Here is a 24,188-nt window from a genome sequence, read left to right as displayed (position 1 = left end):
TGTGGGTCCCTGATAGTTGGAAATAGAAAGGAGCAGAGAAGCAAATACTTTAAAAAAAAAAATCGTACTTTTGAAGCACCGTGGTGAAGTAGTCCCTATATTTTGCCTTTAAGAACTGAGATGTAAAACCATCCGGGAAAAAAACTTATGAAACTGTAAATGTCCACTCATGTCCACTCATTCCCAGGCCATTCTGTTAATTAATTGTTGGTTCCTTCCCTACTCAAAACAAAACCTGCCACCAGGAATCTACCCAGCGATGGTCATGATGGCCATACCTGTTGGCAGGCTCCCAGGACTAACGTTGGCAGAGGCCCCAGCCCACCCTCTCCTGATGTCTCCTGGCGGTGTTGATGGTGACAGTGAATAGCATCCTTATAATGCCCAGAAAGATATGCAGTCTAGCTGACACGCTGGTGGTCATCTGGAATTCTCTTCCCCTTATAATTCTACTATAAAATAAATTCGTTATTACACAGCATCAGCATCATAATGCTGAGATATTCTTATTACAGGCTTTCAAGAATTCCAAATATTTATGTGTGCCATCATCATATTTATTCTCCCTAAGAACTCTCTTAATTAAGCATGAGAAACAGTGCTGAGGGCAGCCTGGGTGGCTCAGGGGTTTAAGTGCCCACCTTCAGCCCAGGGCGTGATCCTACAGTCCCAGGATCAAGTCCCATGTCAGGCTCCCTGCATGGAGCCTGCTCCTCCCTCTGCCTGTGTCTCTGCCTCTCTCTCTCTCTCTCTCTCTCTCTGTGTCTATCGTGAATCTTTAAAAAAAAAAAAAACAGTGATGAATATTTTAGATTTTACTAGATTTTAGATACTGTAGATTTTAATATGTCTGTGCAAAAAAAAAAAGCTGCACTTCACGAAAGGTCGTCTTAGGCATCAGACAGTTGCACGTTTGAGAAAGTCATTTTAAAGATTCTTGGAAAGACAAGAAAAAGGTCATAAGTGTTGGTTGCACACGAATTTGCCTTCCTCTTTTATCTTTTGAGTGGTGGCCCCATTTGAAGAGGTTGTCTCACCATAGCATTGTGTTCTTTCAAAAAAAACCCCTTGACTCTTCCGATCCCGAAAACATGATTATTTCATAAAGCTATTTTCTGATGATACTTTCAGTTTTCACTAAATTGCACCCCCCAAAATGTGCTTTGCCAGAGGGGAGAGAGAAACATCTCAAAGATTCCTAGAATCTCGTTTGAATCTATAGAAAGAGGGGCGCCTGGGCGGCTCAGATGCGTAAGTGTCTGCCTTTGGCTCAGGTCATGATCTCCAGGTCCTGGGATCAAGTTCCATGTCAGGCTCCCTGCTCAGCAGGGAGTCGGCTTCTCTCTTTTCCTCTGCCTTTCCGACTGCTTGTGCTCTCTCTCGAAAAATAATAATAATAATAATAATAATAATAATAATAATAATAATAATAATAAAAAGAATCTATTGGAAGAGAAGCTAAAAATTCAGAAACAGTCAATAATGGAAATGTGATTTGGTCCATTACATGAGCAACAATGCAGCCAGCAGCCTTAAATTGGAACTCCCATTGAGTTATGTCAACATAGGAAGCAGATTGTCCTTCCAAACCTCTGTGATGTAATATGAGTCCTCTATTATTTGGGCCCATCTGCAAGAAAGTTTTGTTGGGGGACATACTGGCAATTAGAATCACCCAGAAATGCTGCCAGAGTAGCAGTTCTTTTGTCTTCGTTTTTCATTTGCTGCACCTGAACTGAAGGACCTTGGTAAAAATATATATATGTGTGTGTGTATGTATGTGTGTGTGTGTGTATATATATATATGTATATGTATATATATGAAATATATATAAATGTCTTATGGTTCTGGGAATTGAAGTGTGATCAATTTTGTCTGACAAGTTTATTAATGGCCACACTGCTTCTGTGCCTTTGCCTTGAGGATGCTGCGTCAGATGCATTCAGTAGGATGCGTTACCCCCAGACTTAGAAGCTGAACCATTCTCATGGTTTGCCCTTTGTTGAGCATAATCTGCCATTATGTTGAGGAGGTGATGGTTGGGCTACTGAACCCATCTAAGAATGAACCCGTTTGAGTAAGAGCTTAGTACACCCCGGTACGGGTGATGACTAACAGGCAATAGAGCAACTGTTATATATATGATCTGCAGGAACAGGCCTGTTTTGTTGTATTTGAACAATAAAATGATTTTGTATCTGTAGACATTAAAATGGTGCCATGAACTGCTTCAGAGAACTCATTTGTCTGGTGATCCTCCAGGGTTGGGGGCTGGGGCTCCAACTCCTTTGAGGTACGTAAGGCTTTGGCCCTTGAGACCAGCATAGCTAATACGCTCATTGAGCACCCCTTTGACTGACAATTACTGCTTCATTTCGATCCCAAATAGCATGGGATTTGAAACTTCTAGAATTATTTTTCCTCACTTTCTGATGATGTTTCTGAGGGACAAGTTGGGGAAAGCAAAGCATTTTATTTTGCTATTTGTAAGAAGCTCTAATTTTATTTAATTTTTGAAAGATTTTATTTATTTCAGACAGATGGAGAGAGGTTGAGAGAGCACACGCAGGAGGAGGGGGGACGAGGAGGGAGAAGCAGGCTCCCCACTGAGCAAGGGAGCCTGACCCAGGGCTCCTTCCGAGGACCCTAGGATCATGACCTGAGCTGAAGGCAGATGCTTAACCCACCGAGCCACCCAGGCGCCCCAGGAAGCTCAGTGCTTTGAAAACAAATAACATAGTGGTTTAAGACTCTAGGTTTTGATATCAGACCAGATTTGGATTCCAGGCTCTTGCACTAACTTGCTGATGGTTTAGATGGAGCAAGTTGCCTTTCTTTTCTCACCTGTAAAATGAGGAAGATAGGATCCACCTGCTGCTGTCACAAGGATTTTTTTTTTTTAAGATATTTGTAGGGCAGCCCGGGTGGCTCAGCGGTTTAGCACTGCCTTCAGCCCAGGGCATGATCCTGGGGACCCGGGATCAAGTCCCACGTCGGGCTCCCTGCATGGAACCTGTTTCTCCCTCTGCCTGTGTCTGTCTGTATGTCTCTCATGAGTAAATAAATAAAATCTTAAAAAACAGATATTTGTATAGGATTTAGCACAGTGCCCAGCAACCAAGTGCTCCTAAAGTTATAGGTGCTATAATAATAATAAGGAGGTTCATGTGGCGTTAATGGTGATCTTCCACTATTTTCCTCACCACAGAAAATACAGTGACGTCACACTGTCTATCAAATGACACACAATTCTCATACCTGACTGCTCATTCTATACTGAATATTCATTGAAAGGCAGGCCCTATGGCAGGTCCTGGGTGAAAGGCTCTAAGGCTGCATCCCCCTCCCCTCAAGGGGGCTATGGACGTTTGCAGCCTCCAGATCCATTCAGACCTCACTTCTATCCCTTACAAACAGCTTCTTCACCCTGATTATCTTCAGAGAGAGCATATCCAGCTTTTCCTTGGAAAGTCCTGGTTTTCTTCTCTATTTCAGCCATTTCCACCCTTAGCCCGGCGATTGTGTTTGGTCTCTGACTCACCTCACTTCCAATTTCACTACTCGGCACACTCCCAAGTTGTAGATCTCTTATCACTTTACATTTGTTTCTGGGTCTTAAACATGTTTCTTTAGTGTGGTCCACAGCAGGCTCTTCATGATTTGGTTGTGTCTTCAAGGTTTGGGTTTGAAGCAGGGTGAATGGATGTGGGATCAGGTGCTTTTGCTTCTGGAACCACAGAGCGCGCCACTCCCGGGGTTGGTACTGACTGGGGGGGGAGGGGGGTCCACCCCCTGCAGCCCTGGTCTCCACACCTGGCCAAAGTTAACTGTACTTAACTGACATGGCCTCCAGCAAGTCATCCTTGTTATGCTGTGTCCTGTGCCATAAAGGAAGGGGGCAGATACTGCTCTCAAGAAGCATCTAATCTAGTGATAAGATTAATGGACCCAAAATTCTGACAACTTGGGTGATGGCACCATGTTTGTTGTGGTCTCTGTTAATCCAGCAATGGCACATGACCGTTTTCACGGAACTATTTGGCATGGGCTTGGCAGAAGGAGAATGGAAGCATCTGGGAAAGCTCTTTGAAGGAGCTAGAAACACCAGAAGGTCTATTCCTCAAAAATATAGCTCTTCCATACACTAATATTGACCAAAGTAGTGGCTGTAGCCCATCCTTATTGGTGTAGCCACTGGGTGGAAAGGAAAGCCTCTGGGCTATCTCAAGGCTGTGTGCACATAAGAAGAGAGTCATGTCGTTGTAGTGAATAAAATTTTTTTTAAAAAAGGATTTTATTTATTTATTCATGAGAGACAGAGAGAGAGAGAGAGAGAGAGAGAGAGAGGCAGACACACAGGCAGAGGGAGAAGCAGGCTCCCTGTAGGGAGCCCCATGTGGGACTCGATCCCAGGACCCTGGGATCACACCCTGAGCCAAAGGCAGATGCTCAACTGCTGAACCACCCAGGGGCCTGGGAATAAAAGTTTTGATTGAGAAAGAAAATAAGCTGTAATTTGGGTGGGTGGGTGGGGGATTAGCCTGAATAAGATGGGAGCCTTGGGACTAATGGAGGGTCCTGGGGCAGAGGAAGGACAGTGTAGACGCCCTGGCACATGGCCACAACCCACCTCAAATTCAATCGGGAAGCCAGTGAGTCGGGCAGATCAAAGCGAGTGGCTAGCCGGAGCCAACTAGAGGGACCAGCTGGATTAGTCAGAGGTCATGAAACAGCCTAGTATGGTTGGAAACCACCAGTGATAGAGCCCAAGGTGAGTTAGGCCAGGTGGTGGTGAGAGAGCTAGAAGATTCCACAGGGGCTGGAACTGCAAAGAACCCATGAAGAAGGGATTTTGAAGTAGCAGAATGAACCCAGTCGCATTGGTGGTGGTCAAGTGGAGGAGAAGCTGCGGAGGTGAGAGGGTATGAAGAGGTGAGTCAGGCTGCTGTGGTGACCCCAGGGCAGGGAGGCCCCAGCCACACAGACACGAGGGAGACAGGCCACTAGGAAAGCTTACGAGACACACACAGACCTGAGAAGTAACCGAATGAGGATGGACAGCCGCTTGAGGGAGGCTCTGGGATGATGGGTTGGAGTATTGGCCACTTGGAGTACTGGTGGGACCATCGTGAGACTGGGAGGAGCTAGAGGAGGAGGTAGGATGTTGCTTTGGAGGTGGGTGGAGCACAGGAGTTGGAAATTGGAGCTTTTTTTTTTTTAAAGATTTATTTATTTATTCATTCATTCATGATAGAGAGAGAAAGAGAGAGAGGCAGAGACACAGGCAGAGGGAGAAGCAGGCTCCATGCAGGGAGCCCGACGTGGGACTCGATCCCGGGACTCCAGGACCATGCCCTGGGCCAAAGGCAGGCGCCAAACCGCTGAGCTACCCAGGGATCCCCCCGAAATTGGAGCTTTCTAAAGAGACTTCAAATTAACCAGTTAGTCCCCATCAGATCTCAGAAGCCAGAGAGAATAAATGACTTAAGCGATAAATTTCATGAGATTACTTTAAACAGTAAAACTGGAAAATCTGGGTGTGATCCTGGGGTCCTGGGATCGAGTCCCGCATCGGGCTCCCTGCATGGAGCCTGCTTCTCCGTCTGCCCGTGTCGCTGCCTCTCTCTGCGTGTGTCTCTCATGAAGAAATAGATAAAATCCCTAAAAAAAAAAAAAAAAAAAAAAAAAACAACCTGGAAAATTTAACCTCAAATTAGTTGGCACACTTAGAAAAAAATCTAAATAAAAAATAAAAACAATCAACAGACTGGTCGTTGAGGTATAAAAAGGAGTATTTAGTTTAGTCTGTGCAAGGCCTGTGTCAGGTTCTGTGGAGAATCCAATGTGAGCAAGACACTCAGCAAATATTTCCTGAGAATCCCGTGCGTGCCAGGCGACGTGCCCAATATTCCAGGCCTGTGTGTCGATCCCTAAACAAAAGAGGGGAGCTCCGTGGCCTTCACCCCTCCATGATTCAGCAGCAACTCCAGGCTGAAGAGACCACAGCTGCAAGCATAAAGGAGAAAGGAAATATTGCAGGTAACTCGTCTCAAAAGACGGTCACTCATCTAGAACTGCGTGATTCAGGACCAATAGAACAATTTGAATTCCAGATCCTGTCCCTGGCACAATCTAATTAAGGCTTGCAAACCAGTCTCCACTACAAAGATCACCTCGTTTAAATTCCCACGGTTGCAGAGAGGACCTTGGGATCGCAGATAAGATAAAGAAAGGTTCTGGAGAGCTTTGCTGACCTTTTTCTTTTTTGGCAAGAGGCTTCTGGCTGCTTGAAACCATTCTTTGCTGACACCTCTCTAAGAACACCTCGATTAGTTCTAGCACAGAGTTACAGTGTTAAAAGCTGCCCTGCCTCTTGTTGGGTCCACATTCTCCCTCGTGGAGAATCAACCGTTTTAGGTGGTGGAGAGTTTGAGTAGCGTAGGAAGGTACGCAGGTGAGCAAAATAGCTTTGCGTGTGTAGTTCATGAAATAAAGCAGCGAATGGGGATCCCTGGGTGGCACAGCGGTTTGGCGCCTGCCTTTGGCCCAGGGCGCGATCCTGGAGACCCAGGATCGAATCCCACATCAGGCTCCCGGTGCATGGAGCCTGCTTCTCCCTCTGCCTATGTCTCTGCCTCTCTCTCTCTCTGTGACTATCATAAATAAATTAAAAAAATTAAAAAAAAAGATCATGCTGATCTAATTATTAAGTATTGAAAAAAAAATAAAGCAGCGAATACCCCATAATTTTATTTTTTTTAAGATTTTTTTTTATTTATTCACGAGAGACACAGAGACAGAGAGAGGCAGAGACACAGGCAGAGGGAGAAGCAGGCTCCATGCAGGGAGCCCGACGTGGGACTCGATCCTGGGACTCCAGGATCACACCCTGGGCTGAAGGCGGCGCTGAACCGCTGAGCCACCCGGGCTGCCCAAATACTGTGTTTTAAAGGTGACTTTCAACAGGAAGATAAAGGTTGAGCCTAGAAATGTAAATCCTGGGGCGCCTGGGTGGCTCAGTCCATTGAGCGTCCAACTCTTGATTTCGGTTCAGGTCACGATCTTGGAGTTGTGGGATCGGGCTCAGCGAGGAGTCTGCTTCACTCTCTCTGCGCACCCCCTGGCCCCCCGCCCTTTCTCAAATAAATAAATCTGAAGGAAGGAAGAGAAAGGAAAGGATGAATGAAAGCAAGCAAGCAAGCAATGCAACTCCTGGGCGCCTGACTGGCTCACTTGGTAGAGGCTGGGACTCTTGATCTCTGGGTCATGAGTTCAAGTTCCACTTTGGATGTGGAGATTAAAAAGAAAAATGTAAATCCTTTATTTCCCTTGGGCAGTGGAAGGTATTTGCAGATTCAAGGTAGAGCCCACGTCAGGGCTAAACTTTTGGCTGTCTTTCAAGGAAACTATGGGAATGCTGATTCATTTAGGAAGGTCTGCACCCCGTCTGCCACCCTACCCCCAGCATACACACCGGGCCGCCCTCAGACACACTCTTATCTTTTCTGCCCTCGACTGGGACAGTTTCTAAGCCCTTCCCACCTAGTTCCTCTGTGCTGCTCTCTCTGCCCTCCCTCTAATTAGGGCATAGATACAATCACGTCACCCTTCTCTGCTTGAACTTCTGTGGCTCCCGTAGCCCTCAGAGTAGCTTAGCGATCCTGCCTGCCTATGGGCACAGTCTCCGGCCCTCCCTCCTATCTTCCTGTCCTCCTGTCGCATTTATCATGGGTTTACTAAGAGCTGCTCACTCTTCTCAAGCTTTGATTGGCTCAGTCTGACCTGGGCCCTATTCCCTGCCCCAGCTCCACTCTAAGAATTACCGTGATCAACTGCTTCTATTCCTTAAAGACCTAAAAGCTTACCCTACCTTCCCACTTCCTTAATCTTCACCTTCTAGCCAGAATTGATTGATCAACATTTCCTCTTATTCCTGGATTATTATTATTATTAAAGATTTTATTTATTTATGAGAGACACACAGAGAGAGGCAGAGACACAAGCAGAGGGAGAAGCAGGCTCCATGCAGGGAGCCTGACGTGGGACTCGATCCCAGGTCTCTAGGATCACACCATGGGCTGAAGGCGGTGCTAAACTGCTAAGCCATCAGGGCTGCCCTGGATTTTCTTTTTTTTTTTAAGATTTTATTTATTTGACAGAGAGAACGAGAGCGCACGAGCAAGGAGAGCAGGGACCCCTAGGATCATGACCTGAGCTGAAGGCAGATGCTTACCCACCTGGGCCACCCAGGCTTCCCTTATTCCTGGATTATAATTTTAACCACCCCTCTAGTGCAGTATTATCACAGTATATCATGGCCTGTTGTGTATTTTGAGAAAAGAAATTCTTTTCCCCACTCACCTTGTACATTTTCCTGTGCCTTTTTGAAATAAATCAAGACATAAATAGAATATGAAATCCTTAACTTAAGGGGGGGATTTAGGTCTGACAAGGCTGCGCTTCAAGAGATCTCTTTTAAGTCAACCAAGGAACATATCAGTGAATCGATGGATGGATGTAGGAGGCATCATCAACTGGAGTGGCTCCTGAGCCAGTACATCTGACTTCTTGCAAATGTGGGGCTGCTACATTCCCCTCCCAAAGTATTATAAATAAATACAGTGGAGATCCACTATTAAACTTTGCGACTGAGAGGAAGATACAGGGAGAGGACTTGTGTGTTCTTGTGTTTTCCCGTATCAACCAGTAATTAAATCAAGAGCATCACTTTCTGCTTCTGAGAGTTCTTCCTTATATTAATATTGTGGTATATCTTCTCTATTGTCTCTTAAATCGTAAAAGTTTTATCTGATCACTATAAATAGAAAAAGGTTATAAATAACATGAAGCTATGAAAAGACATTTATTTTACAGATATAAATTAAGGAGTGATAGTTTCTTATTGTCTGTCTTCCTCTAGAAAACACATTAATGGCTTGGTATTTATATTCTTCTAAATAGCTTTGTTAGGTATATAATAGCCTACATATTATTAGTTATAACAATGTGATCAGACTATATATTGGGGTTTGAATCTTACTATATCTTGGATATCCTTCATGCATAGAGATCTCTCGATAGTTACTGCAAGATTTATTCTTCATTCCTTAATATTTTGGTAGCTTTGCAGTAGTGAAGTCTGTATTTAAACCACACGTCACGGGACGCCTGGGTGGCTCAGTGGTTGATCATCTACCTTTGGCTCAGGTCATAATCCTAGAGTCTTGGGATCGAGTCCCACGTCGGGCTCCCTGTGTGGTGCCTGCTTCTGCCTCTGCCTCTATGTCTACCTCTCTCTCCATGTCTCTCATGAATAAATAAAATCTTTAAAAAAAAAAAAAAAAGAACACACGTCTACAGAAGCAGAGAGAGGTGAAGAGCTTAAGGTCAAGGTGCTTGAATATTAGTTTATCTGTCCATGAAAAACAACAAACATTTCCTGGGGTGGGGAAGGAGTACTCCAGAAAAGTTGGGAGAGGAAGTGGGATGAGCAAAGACAGTGGCCGGTTTGTACCAGAAGTTAGAATCCTGAGCAGGAATGAAAGGAAGGACCTGGCCCCCCACCCCATTTTCCCACCCAGCTTGGGCTGTGGACTCAACCCAGCACAGCTGCAAACACCTATCTGTGAGTGTCCTAACCAGCTGTTGTTTTAAGAGACTCAGAAAATACTGGAACTGGTGGAGTCTCCAGGAGCATCTAGTTTGAGGTGAGGGAGCCTGAGCACCCACCTGAAAGAATGAGAGGGGGTGAGGGTGGGGAAGGTACTGCTGGGAGGGCTTTGGGAAGAGACCAACCCAGAGCTCCAACAGAGCAGCTTCCCCTTCCTCTGTTTCTTTTTTCGTTCTAGCTTTTTAATTTTTTTTTTAAGATTTTTATTTATTCATGAGAGACACAGAGAGGGAGAAGCAGGCTCCCTACAGGGAGGCCTGACGCAGGACATGATCCCAGGACCCCAGGATCAAGCCCTGAGCCAAAGGCAGCTGCTCAACCACTGAGCCACCCAGGCACCCCTCCTTCGTCCGTTTCTATACTGAGATTCTTATTTTAGTTGAAACAAGCATTGTGTTCCCTCCTCAGAAGTTCTAAATCGTTGACCTCGCCTAACACTAGAATTTTTAGACATGAAGACAACTAACACGGCAGAGAAGTGACCTCTCCCAATGTCACAGTGAGTGATGGGCAGAGAAGAGACTTGGAGCCCGGGGCTGCAGGCCCAGCGCCCCCGGCCCGGGGACTGGGACAGGAGCAGTGACAGTGCTCCGGGAGGTGGGGGGGGGGACAGACAGCTGGGAGGATGGGACTAGGAAACCTAGAGAGCAGTTGGGTGCAGAAAATGTTAAAGAGCCCGTGCTCTCTAATCACATTGCTTTAAATATAATCAGAGGGCGAGGAAAGTAATTGGAGGCCTAGAGAAACCCTAACCTATGATAAAACAGCAGAATGCCTGGTAAGGCAGGGAAGAGCTGGTGTCTGCCTGGGGGTGGGGGTGGGGGTCCTCCCCTGGGGGGGCTACAGACTCAGAATTTGCAAATGTGCAGTAACCCACCGGGGTAGCTGGCCCAATCTGAGGCACAACAGAAATGCTGAAAATGAACAAGAAAAAGAAAACATAAACTTTCAGTGCTAACATTTGGTAACAAGCATGATGAATTATGATGAGTATTCCTCTGGATCTTTCTCTCTTTTTTTTTTTTTAATCTAGACAAGATGTGGGATCCCACAGGTTGTCAACTGTACTGTCTGCTTGTATGACTTTGTGGTTCTTTTTTTTTTTTTTTTTTGGTTTCAAAAGCCATTTGAATTAGAAATTACATCCTGCATACAGGTGTTACTTGAGATTCTTTGGCTACCTGTCTGTATACGGTCAGAACAGCCAAACTGCTGTCCTAGACTTAAGTGTCACTGAAGACCAAAGCCGTCACCCTACTTAACGTTACATATGCCAGCTGACCCTCGAATTTGTTGAGTGAGATGTCACCTGATGAATATTAGCGCCCTGGATCTCTTTTTTTCTCGTAAGAAACTCTGAGACATGCAATCATTTAAATGGACTCTTCCCAGATTTCTGGTATTTAGCTACAAATTCTTCCAAATGTCTGAGACCAAGAGCAACTCTCCCTCTTAAAACTAAAAAGGCAGGTCTGTTCTACAAATGAAAAAAACAGAGGCAAGGAGAAGACCTCAAGGTCACTATATACAAATCGCGGGAGAACCAAGAAATAGCACCAAGCTTTGCTTTCTGTTTTGTATTTTATCTCTTTCTTCCAGATCCAGTGGAGCTGGCAGGCGGTTGACAAAATGCTGCCTCTTTATTTCTTTGCCCTTGGCATTTTTCTGACTTTCTATCATAGTCTCTTCCACTAGGACCTTGTGGCTCAGTAAGGTCTTAGGTTAGAAACAGACTTACTTGTACAAGTAAGGTGTGTGAGGGCCTGAGAAGACTGTCCACAACTCCCTTGTTCACGTAGCTCATGTTTATTGAGCTTGTCTGCTGCGCGCCAGGGATGGTTCCAGGTGCTGAGAATAGAGCAGCGAATCCCCAACGTCCCTGCCTGGAGGAGGGGGGAGGGGGGTGGGAGAAAGACAGCAAAACGTGAACAGACACATCATGTCAAGCAAAGCTAAGAGCCATGAAGATAAGGAGCGCCAACCACAGGGAGAGGTGATCCTGGGGGACCAGGAGGGTTGGGGAGGCCCCTCTGCGGAGGTTACTGTGGAGCAGAGACCCGGATGGGGCGAGGAAACCAGGGCCTGTGAATTTCTGGGCTGCCTTTCTCAGCCTCCCCTAAGTGTGATCTGCAAGCAATGAATATTCCACGGGGCTGAAACAAAAGGATGCTAGTGGGGGGCCTTGCTCCCCATCCTGCCCGAGTTCACCCTTGACAATAGCAATGCCTTTCAGGCCAGAGGAGAAGTCTGTTGCATTTAGATTGAACATTAGTGGGGAGCTTTTAACTCTCTCCAAAGCGCTTCATCACTAAAAACCCCGACAATAGGCCATAAAGCTGACAGTACCTGTTGAAATTGTAAAAAAGAAAAAAACAACAATAAAAAAAAAACTAGTATTTACAAGGAACCGCCTTAGAGGAAGCACAGTCACAATGGCTGACATTTAATACTGATAAGTGTCGCTAGGGTTTGTAGTTTGGGAGGCTTCTGTGGCCCTGGCTAATGTGTAGCTCTCCTTTAAAGGCTGTTTCTAGAAGGATCCACCTGGCTCAAAGCACCGGTCCACTAATCCTCCCTTTATCATAATGATACAGTAGTTTAGGGGTTTGATTGAAGCCACTAAGTGCACCTTTGTCCTGTAGGTACCGTCGCCTGATGACTCCCCCTGAGGAGGCCCAGAGTGAGAGAGGAAAAAGGAAACCTGCCCTAGGCCCTCATGGTTCATTTCACAGGTCCCCTTGCGAGCCCCCCGCCCACCCTCCCGTGAGTCCCCCCGCAATCGGGAGGCCGGAGGGGGGCTCTAGCCTTGGAACTGGGTAGGATCAGTCTTCCAAACTGGAAATCCCTGTCGGCCAACAGAGAGTCCATTTGAATTACAAATCCTGTTGTTTGGATCCGTGTTTCCAAATTAGTCTACCAGCAGAGCCACAAATTTTTGTCTCCAACACTGGAAAACAATAGCTTTAAAAAAAAAAAAAAAAAGAAAGAAAAAGGAAAAAAAAGGAGCTTCTCTTCGGCTGCCATGCTTTAAGGCAGAGATAACCGAGACTGGCCACAGTTAATTACCCGACTGCTCCATTTATGGCAACCTGTCTGTGCATTTTTAAGTCGCAGTGACAGGGAGCTATTCGGTTCTCTGTGTAGAAGCAGATATTGCAAATCACTCCCAAGGAATCCTGATGGTTGGAGGATTTTTTTTTTTTTTTTTTTTTTTTTACCTTAAAGAAAAGGTAGGATCCCTAAGGAACCGGTGATCATTTCAAGTTGTGTTTGTGTAATAATAGCACCTTATAAACTGACCAAAGTCTTAAATACTTAAATATGGCATCTTTTTCTCCCCCCTCCCTTGGCTACTGTAGAAATTGAACCCTGGTTCAGAAGTGATGCATCCACACCCCAGGTGCTGAGAGGCTCCCCATCCCTCACCTCTCTTGGCTTGCTGTGAGGCCTTGGTTTTGCCTCTTTTTTTTTTTTTTTTTTTTGGCCCTTTCTGTAGACAACGACCGCCAAACTTCCCTTTTTTCTGGGCGTCATCTAGAAATTAGCTCTAAGACAGGATCAGAGTAAGTCTCAGGCACGTTCTTGCGTCTGGATAATGATACTCACTTATCCCGTTTACAGAAATCTCTTCTTCACGTAGTGGATTCAGCGTATCCCATGACCCCGGCCCCTTCTCTTTCGCTGTTATTTACCGATAAAAATAAATCCCCTGCGCTAAGTGGCCGGACTCCCTGCGAAGTGCAAGGAGAGTCCCTAAGAGGGGGATTCATATGTTAATGGGCCCTTCGGAGTGAGGACTGGGTTAAACGTGCCATTTGCTGACCTCATGTTTATGGGGCTGAGTGGGGAGGGTTCCTTTAGGAGGTGGCCTTGCATACTTCTCCGCGCGTTTCGTGGCCGAGCTGCACCTGCGGGGGGCGGTGCATAAGCGCCCCGGGGTCCCCGCCGCGGCCCTCGCGGCTCCTGGGTGGTGGAGCGGGGGCCGGAGGTAAGGCTGCGGCTGCGGCTGCGGCTGCGGCGACCCCTCCAGGGACCTGCGGGGCCGCGGTCGGCGGGGACCGTGCCTGGAAGGCGGCCGCGGGCTGGGGCGCGGCGGAGGGGGCCGGAGGGGGCCGGAGGGGGCCGGCAGGAGGCGAACGGTTACTTTTCCTTATTTTTAATTTTTTTTTAAATTAGAGACAGAGAGAGAGAGAGACACAGGCAGAGGGAGACGCAGCCTGCACGCGGGGAGCCCGACGCGGGCCTCGATCCCGGGTCCCCAGGGTCACGCCCCGGGCTGCGGGCGGCGCTGAGCCGCGGAGCCCCCCGGGCCGCCCCGAAATGGTTACTGTTTTGAACGCGGGCCCCGGTTACTTTTGCAGATCGCGGGCCCCGGGCGCGGAGGCGGACGCGGGTTTGTTTTTTTTTTTTGTTTTGTTTTGTTTTGTTTTTTTTCTTCCCTCCCCCGGGTGGAGGATTCCGGAGAAACGCGGAGCCGGGGCGCGGGGCGGGGGTGCGGTGGCCCCGAGGCGGGGGGCGGCGGGAGCCCAGGGACGCGGCGCCGGGCCCCCCGCGGCTGGTTAGGGAGCTGCAGCCGGAGAGGGGCGCGGGGGGGCGGGGGGCGGGGGCTGCCGGGGGCGGGGCGGGGCGGGGGCGGAGACCCGCGGGGGCCCTGCGCCCGCCGCCCCGCCCCTCCGCCCCGCCGGGTCGGCTGCGGAAGCGGGTGGGTGACGGCGACCCGCGGGGCACCCGGTCCTGCCTGCCTTGGGGAGGCCCCGCGGCCGCAGGGGGGGAGCCGCGGGCCGGCCCCGGGCTGGACGCCGAGGGCTGCGGGGCTGCTCGGCGCCGTCCAGCCGCGGGGCCGGTGCTGCTCCGCGCGGCGTTGGCTGCAGGTGGGTGCGGGGTCCGGGCGCCCCTGGGGACGGGGGCTGCTCCGCGCGGCGTTGGCTACAGGTGAGTGCGGGGTCGGGGCGCCCCCTGGGGCGGGGGGGGTCCGGGCGCCCCTGGGGACGGGACTGGGTGCTGCGCGCGGCGTTGGCTGCAGGTGGGTGCGGGGTCCGGGCGCCCCTGGGGACGGGGGGGGGCGTCCGGGCGCCCCTGGGGACGGGACTGGGTGCTGCGCGCCGCGTTGGCTGCAGGTGGGTGCGGGGTCCGGGCGCCCCTGGGGACGGGGGCTGCTCCGCGCGGCGTTGGCTACAGGTGAGTGCGGGGTCGGGGCGCCCCCTGGGGCGGGGGGGTCCGGGCGCCCCTGGGGACGGGACTGGGTGCTGCGCGCGGCGTTGGCTGCAGGTGGGTGCGGGGTCCGGGCGCCCCTGGGGACGGGGGGGGGCGTCCGGGCGCCCCTGGGGACGGGACTGGGTGCTGCGCGCCGCGTTGGCTGCAGGTGGGTGCGGGGTCCGGGCGCCCTGGGGACGGGGCTGGGTGCTGCGCGCGGCGTTGGCTGCAGGTGGGTGCGGGGTCCGGGCGTCCCTGGGGACGGGGGGGGGGGGGATCCGGGTGCCCCTGGGGACGGGGGGGGGGGGCTGCTCCGCGCGGCGTTGGCTACAGGTGAGTGCGGGGCCGGGGCGCCCCCTGGGGACGGGGAGTCCGGGCGTCCCTGGGGACGGGACTGGGTGCTGCGCGCGGCGTTGGCTGCAGGTGGGTGCGGGGGTCCGGGCGCCCCTGGGGCCGGGGGGGTCGGTCCGGGCGCCCCTGGGGACGGGACTGGGTGCTCCGCGCGGCGTTCGCTGCAGGTGGGTGCGGGAGTCCGGGTGCCCCTAGGGCCGGGGGGTGGGGTCCGGGCGCCCCTGGGGACGGGGCTGGGTGCTGCGCGCGGCGTTGGCTGCAGGTGGGTGCGGGGGTCCGGGCGCCCCTGGGGCCGGGGGGGGGGGCGGTCCGGGCGCCCCTGGGGACGGGACTGGGTGCTCCGCGCGGCGTTCGCTGCAGGTGGGTGCGGGGGTCCAGGCGCCTCTGGGGACGGGGTGATGCTCCGCGGGCCTCGCGTGGGCGCCCAGGGGTCGCCCCCACCGCGGGGTGTGGGGGGCCGGGGTCGGGGCGCCCCCTCGCGGCCGGGCTGCCCCCGGGAGTGGCGGTCCCGGCTGCGGGCGCGGGTGGACCCCGCGGCACCTGCCGCGCCCCCAAGGACGGTGACCTCCTTTCCGCCCCCGCGCCCCCCTCGTTGAACGCCCGGGGTCCGCACGTCGGCCGGGCCGGGAGCGAGCAGGCCGGGTGTGCAATTTGCTTTTACAACGCGAGCCTCGGGACTTCTCAAAGCGGCTCTTGAAGTGTTTTCTCTGGAAACGTGTCTGCCGTGAGCGCCGCGAGCCTCACAAAGAGCAGTGTTGTTGGGGAGCCAGCAGGTGACGGGGTGAAACCTGAGGCCGTGCGTGCCCGGAGTCGAGCGGGCGCCGAGAGCACAGACGTCCAGAGGCCAGCGGGAGGCCGCCTGGAGCGCGGGGTGCGACAGTGTCTGCGCCCCCCGTTGTGGAAAATAACGGGTTCACCAGCGCGGTGCCCAGGGTGCGGTTCGGGTTTTGTCCGTGTAGACCGGTTTGCAGCCAGAACACCCGACCCCAGAAGCGCCCTCCTGGCAGAGGACCATGCTTTGTCACCACGTTTCCTCCTTTTGTTAATTGGTCTGCCTCACTGTCGTGGGACGTTTTTGTGCATGAAATCGGAATGCTTGGAAGCCCCCCCACCCCCACCCCCACCCCCACCCAGAGTCACACATTTCCTCCTGGAAAAAAACCGAGAGCTTCTTGGCACTTGGATGGTACCCGACAGGCCATCCTTTGCAGCTGTTGGAAAGCGGACAAGCTGGTTGGAGGTTTACCTGCAAAATAGAGAAAATGCCTCATGCCACTAACTGCTGGTAAATGTTAGTAAAGGGATGTCTGGCCAAGCAAGGTGTTTGGGTACCTTCAGGATGCTCTTAGTTCCCTGCTACCTCCGCGGTTCATCTCAATATAAATAAAATCGAGTTGGGCCCTGAGCCTCTGACTTCAGCAGAGGGTAGGCCCTGAGCGCCCTCTGAGGGGCTGTGAGAACAGTTCAGGGGCTCTGCTGTGAGACTCAAACCTTGGTTATCATAGTTTTGATACCCACGGCGATTACTGGTCTCTCGCTTTTGGAAACCATCTCCATGAACAAGAGAATACCCGTATCCGTAGGGTTGTACATCCCGTGGGTTGCGGAGAATGGCCGTGTTCCAGATTTTTGCACGGCCACGTAAGTTTGCTGTTAAACCTCCTTCACCTGCATATTTAGCCTGACCCGAGAGTAGCTCCTGAATGGGAATGTGTGATCTGCATCTTCTGTGTGCTAAGGCCTTGTTAACAAGCAGTTTAACAAAGAAGCTGTTAAGCAGTTGGTGGCCTGTAGGATGACACTTAGCAGCAGGGGACACCTAGGGAATGTTAGCCCAAGTGACTTCACAAATCAGTATCTGCTCTGGGTTTTGGTGATCAAAGGATTTCTAACTTCCCTGGGCATGTTCACACAAGAAATACCTTCTCCTGGGGATCCTGCAGTGCCGTGGTAATCTTCACATAGGAACTAGAGTGGAATTTGGGGAAAAAGTATTTGTTGTAATTAGGGGTATGACCTTAGACTTCATATTCGATGGCAGACGCTGAAAATTATCCTGTTTTCTGTTTGCCAGATTTTGATTTGACTTGGTGACTGGGTCCAAGAAAATGATTAATAATAGGAACCATACCAGAACTGATGCAGTTTTATAACCTCTGCATGTATGTCTCTGATTGAACTCCTTCTCCTCAACCCCCTCAAATCCCCACTCCCCTCTGACCCACCCATGTAGTATTTCCATTTTATTTTTTTTTAAGATTTTATTTATATATTCATGGGAGACACGGAGAGAGGCAGAGACACAGGCAGAGGGAGAAGCAGGCTCCTCACAGGAAGCCACATCCCAGGATCCCACATCCCAGGATCACGTCCTGAGCCAAAGGCAGATGCTCAACCGCTGAGCCACTCAGGCATCCCAGTATTTCCATTTTAGTACATCGTCTTGCAGTCACCTATCTTTGACCCCATTTCTTGTGGGTTCCTTTTACTTTATCTCCCCAGGCCACCGTGTTTAGGCTCTCTTAGTGACCGACGGTGGGCTAATAGGCCTCTCCCAGGTTCCTGTTCTCTTTCCTGACCATCACTGTATATTAATTTTAAGACTGATGGTGGCACTCTGCTCACATGCCTTTTTTCTTTTCCTGTTGCCTTGAGAGTTAAGCACGAAGTCTTCTGTTTGATTTGTCTTAATTCTTAAAAATGTCATTTGGTGTTACCATTGCCATCTACTGTTGCTTCTGTCTTCCAGCGAAACTCTTGACTCTTCACTGCCTCTGGACCTTCACATACGGTGCTGACTTATTACGCTTTTGGGGGAAAAATAATAAAGGCTCATTTATGTACATGTCAAGGTCAATCAAAATAGTAATCCTTAGCTGTCCTGGATGCGGCATATAGCACAATAGAAAATAAATGATTCTCAAATGACTAAAATAGCACAGCAGAATAATAAAGCTCCTTTGAGTTTGCATAACACCTTCACATATTGTGTTATCTTATTTCGCCAGTGATTACTGTGCTCACAGAAGGAATGTGTAAGCCCTTGTTCATAGCATAATGACTCTGTATACTTTTAGACGAATTTTTTTCAAATCGTCGTTGTCTTATTTACGGAAGGTTGAAAGCAACAAATTAAAAAAAAAAAGATTTGGAGGTTGTTGGTTGTGGCAAAGAAAAAAGGCTACTTCCTTAATAAGAGACTTAAAGCAGCAGGAATTCAAAATTCTATCATGACAGCAGGGAGGGAAAAACTATAAAAAGTTTGTCAACCATCTTAAAACTAGGAGTCTGGGGCCACGTGATTCTAGACATCGGCTCTACGCTGTGAGAGAGCCCTAAACTTACTTTCTAGTTGGGGAACTGGGTTCCCAGGTATCACCCAGTTGGGTGGCTGGATTAGATTCCTGATGCCAGTGTTCTTTCTACTGTTCATTTTCTGCTAAGAATGCAAGGCTAAAGCACATATAGTAGACACACACCACCAGTCAAGAAAGCAAGGAATTGTATAATGGAATTTGGAAGCACTCTTATCATGGTGTATACGTTTTTATTTTTTTAAGTTCTAGCTTTTAATGGAATAAAATCAGTTGCCTTTTTTTGGTATTTCCTAGAACCACTCAGTAATGGCCTTTAAATATAGGGATGAGTGAATGGATGGAGTAAATGAATCTGGAGAGTAAATTCCATGAGGGACCCCTCTTTACATCACTGTGTTGGATGAATGGGGCCGTACTCTGATTTGGGGGACAAAGGCCAACTTAGAGCCAGTCAGAGATTGGGTTCTCCCGATTGTTCCTCTACTGAAGACGCCTGGAAATACCCTGCCCTGCTCTGTATGCATGCTGTGCGTCTGTGGGTGGATGCATGCGTGGTATTGGAGATTTTAGGTAGGGACTGGTTAGAAGCTGATTCTAAGGGAGCCTAGGAATGGAGGCTAATAGTTTGCCCTTCAGGAGGCTGGAGAACCTCCTGAACTCAAGATAAAATTCACATGCCAACCTTCAGTTTTGTTATTAACAATAGTTCTTGTTCTGGATGTTGCTGGTCAGCTTCAAGAAAATCTCAGTAATTAACAGTGGAAGTAACGGTGCCAAATGACATGTGTCAATGGTAACTTTCTTTATATTCATGTAATTCCTTTTTTCAAAAGTTTCACATATTTAGACACCTTTTGAAGGAAAATAGTTGCAGTCAAGAGTAGGGCCTCGTGATGTTTGGGGACTTGTGAAAGGTATGAAGCCTCCCGGGCTGAGTTTACTGAATGCCGAAGTCCCCAATCCTCTTGCCTAAGTATTGCTCTATCCCTTGGGTCAGATGTTCTCCTGACAATTATATGATGATTGAGAAGTCCTACATCTGTGAGCTGTTTGTCTTTGACTCTTTTTTAAATGGTGAGAAGTAGCTATTTAACTATTTGGAAGGAGAAAGGGGAGAAAGGAGGGAAATGAAACCCTTCCACCGTCTGTTGCATGGCTTGCATGGAGCACCGCCTGGCAATTGTTGTCTTTATAAGAAAAAGGTATATCCTGTCTCTCTACCCAACCTCGGGCTGCTTTCTCCCCTCCCTCACGTCCATGCTCTTTTCTTTTCATCTGTCATTCGCTTCTCTCCTTGATTCTTCTAATAGGCTTTTAGTCTCCTCTTCAAAATGGTATCTGCAAGTAACCCCTAGCCTGCTCTAGTTTAATTCACATACCTGTTCGCTGTGCTGACCTCGATGACCCCTTTGGCAGTGCTCTTAGCTCTTAAGGTGTTGCTTCCTTAAGAGTCAGACTCTGACACCTGAACAAACCATTCTTGAAATCCGTTTTCCTCTTTTTTCCGCACGATGAGACTGACTTACCTGCAGAATTATAGAGAGACCTTGGAGAGGTGTCTGCTGATATATTCCCCCCAACAGGGGAAACCTAGCACAGGATTGGTTAATGCAAACTTGCCATTCACTTATGATAAAGTTCATTCAGTTAATTACAGCATTTCAACATCAGGACAATAGGCCTGCCTCACAATAATCCCAGAATACTAGCTATTTTGGCTTTTTATTCTGTTTGTCTCAAGCATCTAACATGATGTCTTGCCCAAAGTTGTTTTTTTTTTTAAAGTAAACATTTAAAAAAATATATCATGTTTAATTTAGCTGTGGTTGGGTAAGAGAATGTAAAAAATACACACTCCCAGATGGTTCCCACAAAAGTGTGTATAGAGTTTGTGATAATGACGATGATGATGATAAACCAGATGAAGCAAGATGTAAACAACTGATGAATCTGGGTAAAGGCTAGATAGGAGTTCCTTTCTCTTTCACCTCTTCTGAAGTTTGAAACTACATCAACATAAAAATTTACAAAAATAAATACAAAATTAATGAAGGACAGGGCACAGGACAGGGTCATGCTTGTGCATCCAAGTGTGGTTCTGCCAAAAAAAAAAAAAAAAACTTGAGAAACTGTCATAATCCCAGCTTCCAATAGTTCTATTCCCATTAAAATGCAACTCATTTGTCGACCTGATTTGTGTCCCTATTTCACACGATCTACCTAAAGTGACAGCAATTTTAATGAAATTCATGAAATTTTTCTATTAGCTCCAATCACGCGTGGTTTCATGTTTGGTCTAAAAGGTGGTATTTTGGCAGATGAGACATAACAGCATTTACATGTCATCAGAAAGACCCTGCATCATGACTCAGAGCATAAGTCATGGCCAGGCTCCCCTCTTTCTTTGTCAAACCCCATGGAGTGATGTAAATGCCTATAGGAACAGATCTATGTGAGATAGTATTTATCATTTTTATGACTTTAATGTTTTAGAAATGCAAGAACCATGCTCAGCAGGCAACTGCTTTCATATGACGCAGTATGAGACAGTGATCTACTTAAGAATATAAGGGTCTACTAACAAGGTAATTTTTTTAAAAAGAAAAATCCATATTCAAATTTGTGTGTTATCAAGTAAAGAAAAAGTAGCTAGTGGTGATGTGGTGTCTCTTACCACACCGGGTAAGTGGAGGTCATGCTATGGGACTTTCATTTTTTTAATGTTTATTTTTTGTCATCTCTGAGACCTTGCTAAGGAATAAGATGTTTTGTCATTTGAAGTTATTTTTTTTTTTTTAGAGTTTATTTATTTGTGAGAGAGAGGCAGAGGGAGAAGCAGGACTCGATCCCCAGGAGTCCGCAGTCACACCCTGAGCCAAAGGCAGACACTCAATGACTGAGCCATCCAGGCATCTCTCATCTTTTGCTAAAAAGCAAAAAAGAGGCTTTGTCCAGAGAAAACCTCTGAATCAACAGTTCATGAGGCTGTTGAATTTTTATAATTCTTTTTGACTGTGCTCTCTCCTTGCAGCACCTGCTCTGGGCAGAGTGGCCTGTCTCCCTGCAGTGTGTCACTTGTCACTTGTCGGGGGCTGTGGTGCAGTAGCCTGACTGGCTGGCCAGAGAAAAGGAACTGGCTCAGTCAGATTCCACCTCTAGGAGGCAGTGGGAGGTTAGGGGCTTAGGCTCACAGGCCCAGTTCCGAGGCCCCTGCTTGTTAACTAACTGACCTTTGGGCAGTTGTCCTGTGGCAGGTGGTTTGGAGGCTCAGTTTCCCCCTCTGTGAGTGGGGATACACCCTTTTGGGGGTGCTTGATCGGGGGATTAAGGGTCATAACCCTAATCGTCCCAGGCGAGGCACAGAGAAATGTTAGCTGTCAGAGTGCCAGCAGATAAAACCATAAGCCTTGCCTGGGATAAAAAGGACTTTGTCACTTAGGTTCCTGCAGTGGGGACCCTTCACACTGTTGATGGAGAGCAGTCCCCCGTGTAGAGTGTGCGAAGGCTGGGATGAGCACGTGGGAGTTGTCGGCTCAAGGCACGGCCAGCGGGTCTAGATGAGTGGGAGGAGGGGGACAGTGTCATTTAGTGCTGATGTTGATGCACCATGATTAGGACCGTAATTCACTGTACATTTCTTCTGCAAAAGGCTAATCAAGGAAAACAGCTGTAGAAGTCCTCAGGTCTTTGGTAGTCTGCATCTTTGTGCTAGTTTGGGAAATCCACGGTTTGTCTTAATTTGTGGTGTTTTCTCGTGTTGTGTAGTACACTGACATTTAATTTTTAGGTTCTATTTAATATTTGTGTTCCGTTTCTGCAGAGAAAGCACCGTACTGTCTCCTCCCTCAGCTGGGTTTGGCAAGGGCCAAATATACATATTTCATGATTTGGGTTAAAATTGCTTTGAAGCACCCCCCCCCCCTTCTCCTGGAGGGGGTTTTTGAGTTACTAATTAAATTCTTAACCTCTCGTTCTCTTCCTTTGACATGTGGGAGTTGCTTTTTCCAAAACAAAAGGGAAAGACTAGATCCAAGAAATTTTCTGACTTTCATTAACACATCCTTTTTTTTTTTTACCGAAGACTAAGGAATGTGCCTGTTTAGAGAGCCTTTCTTAAGTCAAGATGGGAATGAATTGCACCTGTGTGAAATGACGACCTGCCTTGTTTAAAAGGTCATAACCTCCCAATGATGGTGGAGGATGGAGGAAGTGAGGTCATCACTTTTTGTTCTGGGTGAAAGATAGTTAAGTCTATTAGTTGGAATAATACCTACTGTGTGGCATCGCTCCTTCTTCTAGTACAGATTGTAGGCACTGGGTGCTTGGCCTTCCATTTGTTGACTGTTACAATTTTAATTTCTTCTTGTCCTTTGATTTATAAAAAAAAAAAAGTACATTTTAATAATCCGGTTGTGATAGGTAACACTTTGTGACACTGGAAGTATTTAGAGTTTTGTTGACCTAGTTGCTGGAGTAAGACTTCGTCGCAGGCTGAAGCATGTTTAGGTTCCACTGTCTTTCCTACTTGTTTTATAGCAAGTGAGAGAATTTTTTAGTGTATGTGCTGCCGAAGCGAGCACAAGTGAGAGAATTTTTTAAGGCAGAACGACTCGTGGAAGTCTGAGTCAGGCATGTAGTGTGACCGCACCCTGGCTTTGGGCTTTGCGACCGTGGGCAAGTCACTTAACTTTCGGGAGCCTTGTTTTCTTTAAATTGGGGTCAAGCTAACCATGGTATATTTTCTCTCTTTTGTTCTTAAAGAGAAAGGGCCAGGTATAAAAAGCTGCATCTGGTTCTGAAAGTCTTGAATTTTAGTTTTCCTGGTGCTTTGGGATGAGGGATGATGTTTAAGAATCAGAAGCAACTTAACAAGGAACTCCAGGGCTGATCAGGTCCCTGGGCTGTAGGATGGGGACTGTCACGTTGACACTTCTTATAGACCTTCCATGGGAGGAAAAGTTTTCATCCAGAACTGGATTTGCTTTGCCCAGTAGCTGGCTCAGAACATGTCACGCCTAGTAGGTACCGTGTTGACCTTTCAATGAGTGCCACTATTGCGATTCAGCACTAACAGTCACCCAGCTGCCTTTTACTCCAGCCTCGTGCTTGGGTTCAATTGCTTTTTGTTGGAGGAACTCCTTAATGAACTGTCTGGCCGACGTTAGCCCATCGATAGGGAAGGCTTTGGACTGAATGTGCTGTGTAAGGGTTTAACTGCCGCCTGTACTCAGTGAGTAGGCTAAGTATACTGTCTCCCAGAGCTGGATTAGAAACCAGAAGCCTAAGTGGTTTGGCCCAGTGGACCTACTCTGTGCCTGTTGGGAAAACTCATGAGGAACATGGCGAGCTGGGGTGGGGTAGGGGGGCTCTGGAGCCATTATTCATGGCACAGAGCTGTGGTGGGCAAGGCAGGAGGAGGTGCAGCCCCTCACACTTCTTGCTTCAGCTCCTGGGACGTCACAGGATGGCATTTGGGGGAAGGTTAGAAGGTCAACAGCAGTCTTCTTGAGAACTTTCCTAATGAATAGTATGTTAGGAGGCACTTTTTAAAGGCTACTGGGGCTAAGCTAGTTGGGGTAGCATTTTCTGAAATGCTGAGTCATGGGGGGGCAGTTTCCCAATGGTGTAGATTTTAAGTCTCGGTGGGCCTGGGGGT

The 24,188-nt window shown here is 48.5% G+C and overlaps 1 protein-coding gene and 2 long non-coding RNA genes across 8 annotated transcripts in view; 1 reads left to right on the top strand and 2 right to left on the bottom strand.

The window, feature by feature from the left end:
- PRICKLE1 (prickle planar cell polarity protein 1) overlaps positions 1-24,188 on the top strand; it is a 111,570-nt gene that overhangs the window by 75,663 nt on the left and 11,719 nt on the right. The window contains exon 1 of one of the 6 annotated variants that reach the window (XM_038577335.1): positions 13,549-13,659. The exons of 3 other annotated variants lie outside the window; for them this stretch is intronic. The gene's annotated coding sequence lies outside the window, so the exon portion shown is untranslated. Of the gene's footprint in view, positions 1-13,548; positions 13,660-14,762; positions 14,850-15,182; positions 15,198-24,188 lie in introns of those variants that run through there. 2 more of the 6 variants (XM_038577333.1, XM_038577337.1) reach the window with 2 other exon arrangements.
- Positions 5,672-13,494, bottom strand: LOC106557907. The gene is made up of 3 exons (XR_005380051.1): positions 13,278-13,494; positions 11,410-11,554; positions 5,672-6,007 (listed from the first exon to the last, which is right to left on the bottom strand). It is a non-coding gene; the product is annotated as an uncharacterized LOC106557907 (long non-coding RNA).
- LOC119866396 lies at positions 17,611-23,123 on the bottom strand. The gene is made up of 3 exons (XR_005380054.1): positions 22,807-23,123; positions 19,912-20,058; positions 17,611-18,022 (listed from the first exon to the last, which is right to left on the bottom strand). It is a non-coding gene; the product is annotated as an uncharacterized LOC119866396 (long non-coding RNA).

The sequence above is a fragment of the Canis lupus genome, chromosome 27 (assembly GCF_011100685.1).
Source record: "Canis lupus familiaris isolate Mischka breed German Shepherd chromosome 27, alternate assembly UU_Cfam_GSD_1.0, whole genome shotgun sequence".
Classification (NCBI taxonomy): Eukaryota; Metazoa; Chordata; class Mammalia; order Carnivora; family Canidae; genus Canis; species Canis lupus.
This window is presented reverse-complemented; position numbering and strand designations above follow the sequence as displayed.